The sequence below is a fragment of the Lactuca virosa genome, chromosome 8 (assembly GCF_052849685.1).
Source record: "Lactuca virosa cultivar CGN04683 chromosome 8, Lactuca_virosa_CGN04683_v6, whole genome shotgun sequence".
NCBI classification, from domain to species: domain Eukaryota; kingdom Viridiplantae; phylum Streptophyta; class Magnoliopsida; order Asterales; family Asteraceae; genus Lactuca; species Lactuca virosa.
Genome location: NC_136433.1, coordinates 225,741,868 through 225,753,778, shown reverse-complemented (window position 1 = coordinate 225,753,778; position 11,911 = coordinate 225,741,868).

Here is an 11,911-nt window from a genome sequence, read left to right as displayed (position 1 = left end):
CTACATAAGTTCATGAGGGAGAAAGAGCCAAAAGCATTTGAGTTTGAAGCGTTGTTTGAGGTAGACATCTGAAAAGAAGGACAAGTTTAGATTAGATAAGAATCCTTAATATAACACCCAAATGAAATATTAAGGCTAGGACCCAACACAATATTCTACAATTCGGAAGAGGGATGTCATAATCCAATTGCAAAATATTTGAAGGTAGGTAAATGACGATTTACCAATTTCCACCATGAAAAACGAAAATGAAGATTAGGTTTTAAATGAATTGAAATTCCTAGATTCTTTAAGATTCGTTGAACTTTTCAACGGCATGTTTAAATCTCGATTATGCCCTTCAAGTTTGTGACTGGGATACCGAGGATCACACACAAGGTGTGAATAACCATGCAAATGTGCTTGGTACTCTCGATGTCATTTATCACCTAATCAATGTGCCAGTTAACCATACACGCTCCATTGATCTATGATAAACATCGAGTTTCCCTTTTCCACCCTTGTTAGTCCAAGTTAGTGTGCCGGTTAACCACACACGCTCCACTAATGACTTGTCAAGGTGCAAAGTGCAATTTCATGGGAATTAATGAAAAACATTTAGTTACTTTTATAATTATCATTATACTTTTTAATGAGAATTAATGTCCTATCCTACCCGTTCGGCTAACGACCCTCCACTAGTCAAGGGAGTAGTGGGGGAGAGTGGACACCCATTCAATCGCCATTTTATAGGCAATTTCCTTATACCCCCCTTACAGACCAGCTTCGTGAATGAGGCCTACTAACGGTAAGACTGACTGTCTTATATATACATATATATATATATATATATATATATATATATATATATATATATATATATATATATATATATATATATATATATATATATATATATATATATATATATATATATATATATATATATATATACAGAGAGAGAGAGAGAGAGATAGGTTCAGGTGTTTAAAGTAATTATTGTGTTATTGTATGCATAATTGTGGACCAATCAATTTAAAAACTTAGATATGGGTCAAATTGTAATCATAGCTTTTAATTAATTTTAGTAATTAATTATTCAAATCATAAACCCTTTAATTTAGGCAAAATCGTTTACATTTACCGCTTTAATACCCTAGATAGATTCCTGCTCGTACACACTCCTCGTACACAGTTAACATTATCAATCCCCAAATCCCAAGATTGCTCCAACCTCCAGGAATTAAGTGAAGTTGTGGCGCCATTAGTTGTTCGGTGGTGGATTGATGGAGTATCCATCGTCATATCAAACAAAAAATCTTCTTCATTGAAATCGAAGCCATGTCTTGCAGAAGCTTGAATCTGCTAATAAACCCTTTCTCTCGTCGGAGCTCACGCATGATAACCCCTGTCTTCTCCTATAAGGCACAATGCCATAAATTTGCGCCTGCATCGATTCGATCCGATCGCCAGAGCCGGAGACATCTATTGTTTCTTATGACGTCAACAATGGCAATTACGGCAATGGAGATACCGTTGATGGCGGAGGACACAGGTCTATTTCGGATTGGGGAAGAAGCTAAAGAAGGCAGAGGAAGAAGCGCTGGAGATTGCGATGGAAGGAGTTGAGTCAGCTGAGAAAGGAGTCGAAGCGGAAGAGAGACAGATCGAGGCTACGTCGATAGTTAATGGAATATTAGGGCCTGAAAGTTAATTTTGAAATTCTTATCGATTACTATCACAGATTCACATGTAATCATTAATCAAACTTTGATTTCTGATTGTTGTTTGTTAATCAGTTGTTTGAATTGAATTGTATATCTGTTGATCGTGTTTGTTTCTTAAAGTAGTTTGGTGATGAATAGATGATCAAATCATCAACAGCATTTGTTTTCATTTTTCTATTAAAGAATTTACGATTATATAGTGATATATGGAAAGGGTTTGTAGAAATCTTAAAGAACACAAAAATAATTCTATGACAATATTGCACACCAGGTGTTTGTAGAAATGTCTGAAAGAGAACTTGATGTTCAAATTCTTGAAGAACACAAAAATAATTTATAAGTTCGTTATTTATGTTACTTGGTTTTATCATGTTGTATGAGTTCTCTTAGAATTACTAAATTTGTTTTATTTTTATCGTATAAAAGCATTCTCACATAGTTTTATTCTTACATAATTCATTTTCATGACAGTTATTCTCATAGAATGAATGAAGTACATGATGATCAATGACCCGAAGGTTGGATGAATGTGTGTGGGATAGACATGAACAATCCTCAATGGTCACCGATCTTCCAGAAAAATGCACTACTCATTGTCATATTCTGTTAGATTAATCTATAATAGAATGCTAAGAGTATATGTAATAGTATATTCCAATAGAATAATCTACATATTATATTTGTTTGTTATTAGGGAGTGTTTCATTATTATAGAATAAAATATAAAGTTTTTATTTTTTCAAGGATGTGATAGAAAAAATTTAACTTGTATCTAAAAATGTGTTTATTCTGCGAGAAGTAAGTCTCTTTATTAGTTTATGGCTTGCATTTTCATAGAATATGATTATAAAAAGAATGTCATTCTGACAGAATAAAATCGGGTTTAATTATAAAAATTACGTTATAATTAAAATTAAAATAATTAAAAAATTAGAATTTTAAAATCAAGAGAGTTAATTATCCCAAAAAATATGGAATTTTCCTTTTTTAAATTTATCTCAATTGTCTAAAATACCCTTAGAATGAAATTAGATGATATTTTTCAATTATCTTTAATTTAATAATATGTATTAATCACTTTCTTAAAATAAGTAAAATGATTGGCCCACATTTATGCATACAATAACACAATAATTACTTTGAATAGAATAACCTAAGCCTATATATATATATATATATATATATATATATATATATATATATATAGAGAGAGAGAGAGAGAGAGAGCTAGGTTCAGGTGTTTAAACTAATTATTGTGTTATTGTATGCATAAATGTGGGCCAATCAAAATTAAATAATTAAATAAATAAATAAGGGTAATTTAGTAATTTGATTAGTAACTTCCAATAATAATCCCTATAATCATGGTATTGACTTTTAACCTAATTTCTCCAGGTTTATATCTAGAGTCGCTCAATCTCCACCAATTACAAGCCCTAGCCGATGATACAAAGTCATCGCCACCATCGTCTACCCCAAACACCTTCCTTCTATCTTCCTTCTTCTCGATTTTGTTTCTCTGACCTAGGACCATCGTGGTTACTCTGTACTTTTCAACTCAATCCTCCCTAAAAATCCAATCAATTCAGCAATGTCGGCCTTAACAGACCAACCTAGCCCTAAATCCTTTTGTGGCGTGTATTTGCTTAAGCGGAGAAAGAAAGAGGAGATTGTGATATGGAGAAAAGAGCAGAAGATGTGGTGTCGATCCAAGGTGGAAGCCGAGGCGGGAAAGGTCAAGCAAGAAGAAGGATTTGGTCGTGGGATCGGCTACAGCAGGTAAAACTTCTCGATTCTTTTTGTCTTTCTTCTTTTCATTCTGAAACGATTAATTAGTCTTGATTATCGATTCAATGATTTTCCTAATTTCTCTATTCTCCTTCTGAAATCTCCACTTCTGTCGACTGCCGCTCTCTCTCGCCGATTTTGATTTAATTCTCGAGCTTCAATCATTATCAATTCATTGGTTTTGATGTGATTATCGAGCTTCAATCATTATCAATTCATTGGTTTTGGGGTCTTATATAACTTTTTTTGATTATCTGATGTATGCGTTTTCTGATTACAACTTTTCTTGTTTTCTTAATTTTTGATTATCCCGAGGCAAAGATTTCTCAGCATAGTATTGAGGTTGTTTCTAACTGAGTTGATTTTTTTTTCTGTTTTTAATGAGCGATGATTTCTACAAATTATTTTCTGAATTGCTGATTACAAGTCGTATTAATTTCTGATTATCCAGAGGCAAAGAAGTGATCTTTCTGATAGAAAGACTAGACATTTAGAGGGATTTGTCACCTGAGTAGCAGTAGACCAAATGTGGCCATGGATATTCCTTTGATTTTGTTTTTCTTTCCTTTGTTTTGACAAAAATTCAGTGGAGTGTTGATGGGTTTTGGGTTTGATTGTTCTTGATAGAAATGGATAGATGGAATGGATTTTTGGGGTTAATGTTTTACAGGAAATTGTTTGTTTTGCTTGACAGAATTCGATGTGGTGTTTATTGCTTGAAATTGCCATGGAAAGAAGATTAAGCAATAACAATGAGTAGTTGTATTTCTCATTTGCAGGTATACATGAAATCAAGAACAAGAATGTTCTTGTTTTCTTGGTTGGGAAGGGTACATATGAGACTTACAACATTCTACTGAAATGGAATCTTGAATTCCGATTATGTCAGAATAGAATCTTGAAGATGAACATTCTATGGGATGAAGATGAACAATGACCACCAATCTTCCAAAAAGAATGGATTATTCTAGTAGAATAATATACAATATAATAAAAAGAAATATACGTAATAGTATATTCTGCTATAATGATTTATATACTTGTATTTCTTTGTTATTAATAAGTGTAACATTCTCATAGAATAGTATATAAATTTTTTTCTTTTCTAAGAATGTAATGAAATTTTTTTTAACTTGTATCCAAAATTTTGTTATTCTTCAAGAAGTTCATTAAATCAAAATATATATTATGTCAGAATGTGTATTCTTGTATGGTTTAATAATTTTTGTTATTTTTCTATATATTGATAAACATATTCCGTCAGAATTTCCAAATTAGGAGAATTATCATCCATACAATCAGATTTTTAAAATTAATAGAATTTATTTTCTCTTAAAATATGCAATTTTCCTTAAAATATGCAAATTTCATTTATTATATCTACATTAACTGACTAAAATACCCTTCTAGTTAAATTAGATGGTATTTTTCAATTATATTTAATTCAATAATATGTAATAATCATTTTCTTAAAATAAGTAAAATGATTGGCCCACAATCATTCATACAATAACACAATAATTAGTTAGAATAAAATAACCTAAGCCAATATATATATATATATATATATATATATATATATATATATATATATATATATATATATATATATATATATATATAAGTATTAAGCTTTTAATATTATAATAGTATAAGGGTTGAATTTTACACTTTTAAACTCTAGGGTTTAGAATTTAAATATTTCAAAATTAAAACATTTTAATCAATTTCTTTTTTAAATTCCAAAACATGAGGGAAAAATTTGAAACTTTTCAAAACATTTTGGATCAATTTGAAAACAATTAAATTAATCATATAATTAACTATATCACAAATTGACCTAATCTAATTTCATATAGCAAGATGATTCAAATCAAATTCTACAAATAATTTATTTTTCACAAAATCAAGTAATTATCTTAAAATTTGACGATCATCATTCAAGTGGATGAGGATAATCATTACCTTATCAGAAAAATCGAATTTTATTAGTCAAAACAGTTTGTGGTAATGAACTTAATCCAAATCAGGCCAAAAACTCGAAAAATCTACCAACAGATGATCCAACTCATCGAGTCAAGCAATGGACTTGTTGAGTTGGCTCAGCTCGTCGAGTTTCTTCATAGGACTCGTCGAGTCCAGCAGTCAGAGGCCAAAATTGAATTTTTTTTAGCTTTGAAAACAATACAATTACATCAATATAACAGAAAACACCTTAGGCTTTGATACCACTGATGGGTTTTGAGCACTATAACAATCCTATGGTGCACGTACAACCCTAATGCTTTGGATCTAAGTTTTCTCAAGTTATACATGCAATATTCATTTATCCAAAGCATGAACCCTAACTAGCATACAATTTTGAGATTTGCAACATAAAATCAAGTTAGATGAATACCTCTTTGTTATACCTTGTAGAACTTGGCCTTTCAAGAGCTTAGTACCTCAAATATGATACCTCAAATAAGTCACAAACACCAAAAACAATGGAGGCTTATGAGAGAGAGGTTAGGAAACACCAAAATCAGCTAGGGTTCACCATGGAAATCATTGGCCGATTTTGAGAAGGCTAGGGGTTCAATTTATAGTGTGGAATCCTTAGGGTTTCATACATAAAACCCTAATTTACTTAAGCCTTTAAGTATTCCAATAATCCATATGATAGGACCTTTGGACTAAATCTTCATGGACTCTCACATTGGTTTAGTCCATCCCTAATCAACATGGATCATTAGCCCAAACTATAAGTATTACTGATTTACCTAATCAGTCCCTATAAATTTAATCAGTTTCTTTTGATTACTAAATTAATTCTTGATCAATACCAATTAAATAATATAATTTCTCAATTAATATATTATTCATATAATATATTAATAAATCACAAATAACCTTTTTCTCAAAAATCCATCCTATCAAATTTCTCCAGTGAAGGCAACCCAAAAGGACCATGCTACTATCGGGTCAAGTACATACCAATTATAGTTATGGGCTTAGACACCTAATCCAACAGTTGATCGATGGATCTTTTCCAGAAGCGGGTGTGTTCAGTTCCATGAGGGTCTTGATTTCTTGTTTTAAGTGTTAGTGTATCCTTGACCATTGGTCGTGGGGGTTCATCATTCAATGAAGTTTCCTTGGAAGGTTTAGATGTGTCAGCCGAGATTCAGTGATCGGGCCAATCTGTCGTCAAGTTCAGTATATTTTATGATTACTTTGGTTTTCAGGTATGTTTACCCTCAATGGTGGAGTGGAAGCTTGGTTCATAGCGGACTCAGGTTATGGTAGCCTTCAGGATCATCTTGAAGGTTTTCTCGAGCTAGTGGGGTAGCTATGGAATCCGTTCAGTCCAGTATGGGGTCTTGTTTTGACCGATCGTGAGGATGTTTTTTGTTTTTATTAAGGTGGCATGCCAATTATCTCTGGTGTCTCTTTTCTCTTTGGATTAGATTTTGGGTCTCTTAAGTATGTGTATCGGGGTGTTCCGTGTGAGCTGGACAAGATGGATTTGGGGCTCTAGGTTCAATTTATGTGTATGGTTCTCTTGGGTTTCAGCTTCCGATTCAGATCAGGAGTGCAACCGTTATCCTTTCTGCGGATCGTGTGCTACTTTGTTTTGTAAGGATTTCTTGGGTAGAAACTATGTAGTGCTCGGTGGCGCTGTGAGAGTGTCGTCAAGGTCTGTGTGTTATCGGAAGCATTCCAGTTATAGGCTGTGAGCCTAGTGGTCATAATTGTTCATTTCTTCTGCTTGTAGTGTTTTTGGAGTTGACACGCTGATGGGAATTGGATGAGCCACAAATCTGTTGGTTAGATAAAGGGAGCAGTAAGGGTTGTATGGAGTATCTGTCAGGTATCAGGAAGTCTATTGCGGGGAGTATGCATTATAAATCCAGTTGTTCGCAAGCTGTTGTGGGATTGTGATGTTCGAGTTTGAAACTGCTTATGCGGTCGTAAGTCATAAAGTTCTTGGTGATCATATCAAGTGGATTCCAGGTGAGGGTGCACCGGGGCCAGTAAGGGTTGGATGCATCGAAGAAGTTCATGGTTTGATCATCGTTGCTCGTCAGAGTAGTAGTTGGTGTTGGCATAGCAAAGAGTCAAAGGTTGTTAAGATTTTGGTTAATCTTATGGTTTGGTTCTGGTTTAGGTTCGTGGTTGGTATGTTTTGAGGATCATTCACCATGGTTCTGGTAGTACCCTAGTCAAGGACTGGGGGTAGAATCAAATGGATATTCATCAGTTTTAGGGAAGGTTCCGTGAGTAGATATCATGGATAGCTATTTTCGAGCAGGCTTTTAGTGGGAACTCATGTTGGGAATCGCGAGTAGGTCCGTGCCAGGTCTGTATTCAGATCAATGTGAGTTAAGAAATTTGTATGTTTAAGACATCAGCTGGAGGGTGCAGGATTTAGCTTATGCGTCTCTACTCCAGTATGGTTCTACCATTTTGGAAGTTAGGTATGAGGAGGTTTCAGGCTCCTGGTATCAGTGTTTCGGGCAGTGTCAGTGTTTCGGGCAGTATCAATGTTTTGGGCAGTGTCAGTGTTTCGGGCGGTATCAGTGTTTCGAGCAGTATTAGTGGTGTGGGATTTCACGTGTGTGTGTAGTATCTGGATGATTGGGAATTGATAAGTCACTTGCAGCGGGATTAAATAGTCTCAGAGTAATTGGTTTAACCCTGTTGCGGAGCTCTCGTCCGAGTCTAACCGTTGCAGGGATGAATCTTCTACTCGAAGGATTATCTCAGCCTTCTGTTGAGAATAAGTGTTCTGTCGCAATATATGGTCGTTGACTTTATTTCCTTTTCTAAGCAGCAATGGGATCATGGGATTGGAAGCATTTTGTTTGGTAGGAGACTCCTTGAGGTTGGCTTGGTGACAGTTCGGTGGGGGAGGTCTGACAGGGAGTCAGACCATTGAGACTTAAGGTTTTGGATTTCAGGTGAGGTAAGATTGGTTTTATTCAAAAGATTGAGGATTCGTTCTTCATCCGGCTTGAAGAACTATTGTAAGAATGGTTTCAGTAGATCTGGATAGACCATGTTATGATCAGAGTTGGAAGTGTTATGTTTGGTCTGTTATTTGTTGAGAGTTTGGCATGGATTTGTTTCAGTGTGGGCGGTCTGTTCGGAAGTCCGATCGGTATAGATTTCAGGTCTCCGAAAGGTAGAAGTGGTTTGCATGGGCTGAAGGCTGGGATGTTATCCTCAGGATGGAAGTTTCGGTTCCCTTGGGAAGATAATTTTGTGCGCAGAATTTTCCATTATGGTTGTCAGGTTGGTTGTTTTGATATGAGTGTTATCAAGGAGCGATTTCGAGGATGAAATCTAATTTAAGTGGGGGAGAGTTGTAACATATGGAATCTAGAAGGTCCTTTATGGAAATAAATTCCCTTTTTGGGGCCAACTCGTCGAGTTTATGGCATAAACTCGACGTGTTGGAAGCTTTTGGGGCGCGTATTTTTAAGGACCAACTCGTCGAGTTGGTGAAGGGGAACTCGACGAGTTGGACACTGTTTGAGAAACCCTAATTTTTAGGGTGTTGCACCCTATTTAAAGGCCTTATACCCTTTGGGTGGCCTCCTTATCAGTCTCCTCTGTCCAGAAAACACTAGTTCGTGCATCCTCTCCCATATGTGTGTGTGTGTGAGCTTGAAGAGTGATTTCTTGGTGTTCTCTTGAAGAATCTTGAAGTTTGAGGTGGCTTGATAGAAAAGAAGGCTATAGATCCAGAACCTACTATTTTGTTGCAGTCATTTTGAGGTATAAAGTCGACACCTTGCTAGTCTATTTCTTAGATCTCTTTCATGGAAGTTTATTGTCATATTTGGTTCATTTTCGGGATTGTTCATGGGTTGGGTATTTCATGAAGTTATCACTTCAGATCTGGACGTTTTAGGCCTCCTTCATGCTTTAGGTCCCTTATTAAGCCTTCTTTGAGTTTAGAGCTTCATTTAGTCAAGCATGAGAGTAAAGTTGGGAATTTACGTGGTTTTCCGACTCAATGAAGTCAGGTCTATGTTTTAGAGCCATAGATTAAGTGCTTAATGTGTTTAGAGGTGGTTTTTGGCGAACTCGGCGAGTTGTTGGATAAACTCGTCGAGTTGGCTCGGTTTTCCCCGGCATTTTCAATTTGATCTTTTTGTTTTGGGCCTCAGTTTTGGTGCATGTTGAGTCAGGGGTAAAATGGTTATTTTACCCCAAGTATGGATTATGGATTATGGCATGGAACCCAATTGCTAATTGGGTGTGATGTTGGTATTGATAGCTCGGAAGCCGGCAGGACAGCAACTAGGGATTTCTTCAGTGAGCTTCTGCATTTTAGGTGAGTTTTCGTCACTGTACTTATGGGTCGAAGGCACCAAGGCCATCCCTTTGGATTGTCATCTTGGTTTATCGTATGCTTGTATGCTGTAGTGATCTGTTATATCGGTATGGTAGTAGATAGGATGTTGCCATGCTGTAGTGATCTGTTAGATCGGTATCCTGGTAGATAGGATGTTGCCATGTTGTAGTGATATGTTAGATCGGTATCCTGGTAAATAGGATGTTGCTATGCTTAGTGATCTATTATATCTGCCTGTTATCTGTTTTGGCTGTATGTTTTCCAGTAGCATGTCTTGATGTAGTGTGGATGGGTTGAGACTGTACTGCTTTGTGTTGCGAGTCAACAAACCATGTAATATTTATATCGATATGTTATATGCTTGCTTATCTGTTATGTGTTGTCGACATGGTTGTATGGGTGGGTTGAGGCGGACCTGCTTATTACTGAAGGTCAACAGACCCAAGGCATTCTGGATAGACTGAAGGCCAATAAGGGCGTACTAGTCAGGCCGAAGGCCCAAAGAACGGTCTAGACGGCTGAAGACCCGGTGAGGGGTACCAGACATGCTGAAGGCTCTGTGTGCATGTTGTTATTTGTATATGTTATCTGGTTGGGTGTTGGTACTTTGGGGGAACTCACTAAGCTTCGTGCTTACAGTTTTTGTTTATGGTTTCAGTTACTTCAGTGGATCATGACAAGGTGAAGGCGTGACCGTACACATCCTCGCGTTTTGGACTTATGAATTATGGGGAACTCTGATAATGTGAATGTTTTGAAAACTATGTTGAAAGAGATTCTAATATTTTTAAATAATGTTTTGGAAACAACAGTTTTTGTAAACACTTCTTTTGTTAAAGGGTTGATTTGAAAAGTTTAAATTTTATTGAAATTTTTAGGATGTTACATTTAATGACTTGAAACTTGAGAAGAAAGCGACGTCATTTTTAGGCTTGAACCCCTGAGAAGAAAATATTGGGTCAATTGGGTTGATTTCAAACTTCAGTGCCTTGAAAATGAATTTTATGTTAGGCTTTTCATACATAAAACCATGACAAGAAAATGTGGATTTTAATGGATATGTGGATAATAACCCTCTTTCAGACTTGTCTCTGCATATCTTGATTTATCCCTTTCAAATCTCCACAAATCCTCTAAACCCTTGACAAGAAAATATGAGGAGGGATGGTCTTGATTTCTATTTTAAGGTTTGATTTCAAGATAAGCTTTAATTTCGGTCAAATTTAAGGATTGATTTCCTTTAAGGTTTGATATTAGATTTAAGATTTGATTCAGGCTTTGATTTAAGTTTAAGGTTTGATTTTGGTTTATTTAATTTGATTTGTATAGGGGATAACTAATGGTGGTTGTCATTGATGAACGACGAAGTCAATGGTGGTCGCCAGGGGTGAATAGAAGTAGTAGTGAGAATTGGTAGTTGTTGGATCTTTGAACAAGGAGGGTGGGGAGAGATTAGATTGGTGGTTGATAGATTCCATTTTATGCATATTTAGGATAGTTTTTATTAGCATTTTGCATCATATTTTATGCTTTTTCATGTGCATTAGTTCAATTAATGTTCAGCTCAAGTTTGTCGCTAGAATTCTCATACTGCTCATGTTTGTATGTCATTTTCAGATAATTCGAGTTGATTGATACTTTGGAAGCAGAGTTGGAACCAAAGAAGGATGCTGAGGAATGACTAGAAGGTACTTGAAGGGAAAAATTACGACCAAACTACGATAAAAAGGAAAAATGTGATCACATTTCTCCAAAAATGCGATCAGATTTCTCCAAAAATGCGATCGCTTAAATGTATCAATAATTGTTGGACTCAAAAATAAAATTGAAGAAAAAACCCAAAAATACGATCGTGGAAACCTAAAAATGTGATCGCATTTCTCTTACGATGTCTTAAAAAGTTTGAAAATAGCAACGTACTTCATTAAACGGGGTTTCTAAGGATTTTGACCAAAAATGAGATCACATTTCTGAGAAAATGCGACCGTATTTTTATGTTTCTTGCTCCAGAAGTTGTTGGCTTGCATATAAATCCGGCCTCTCTGATCAGTTTAAGACCTAACGTTCCAGA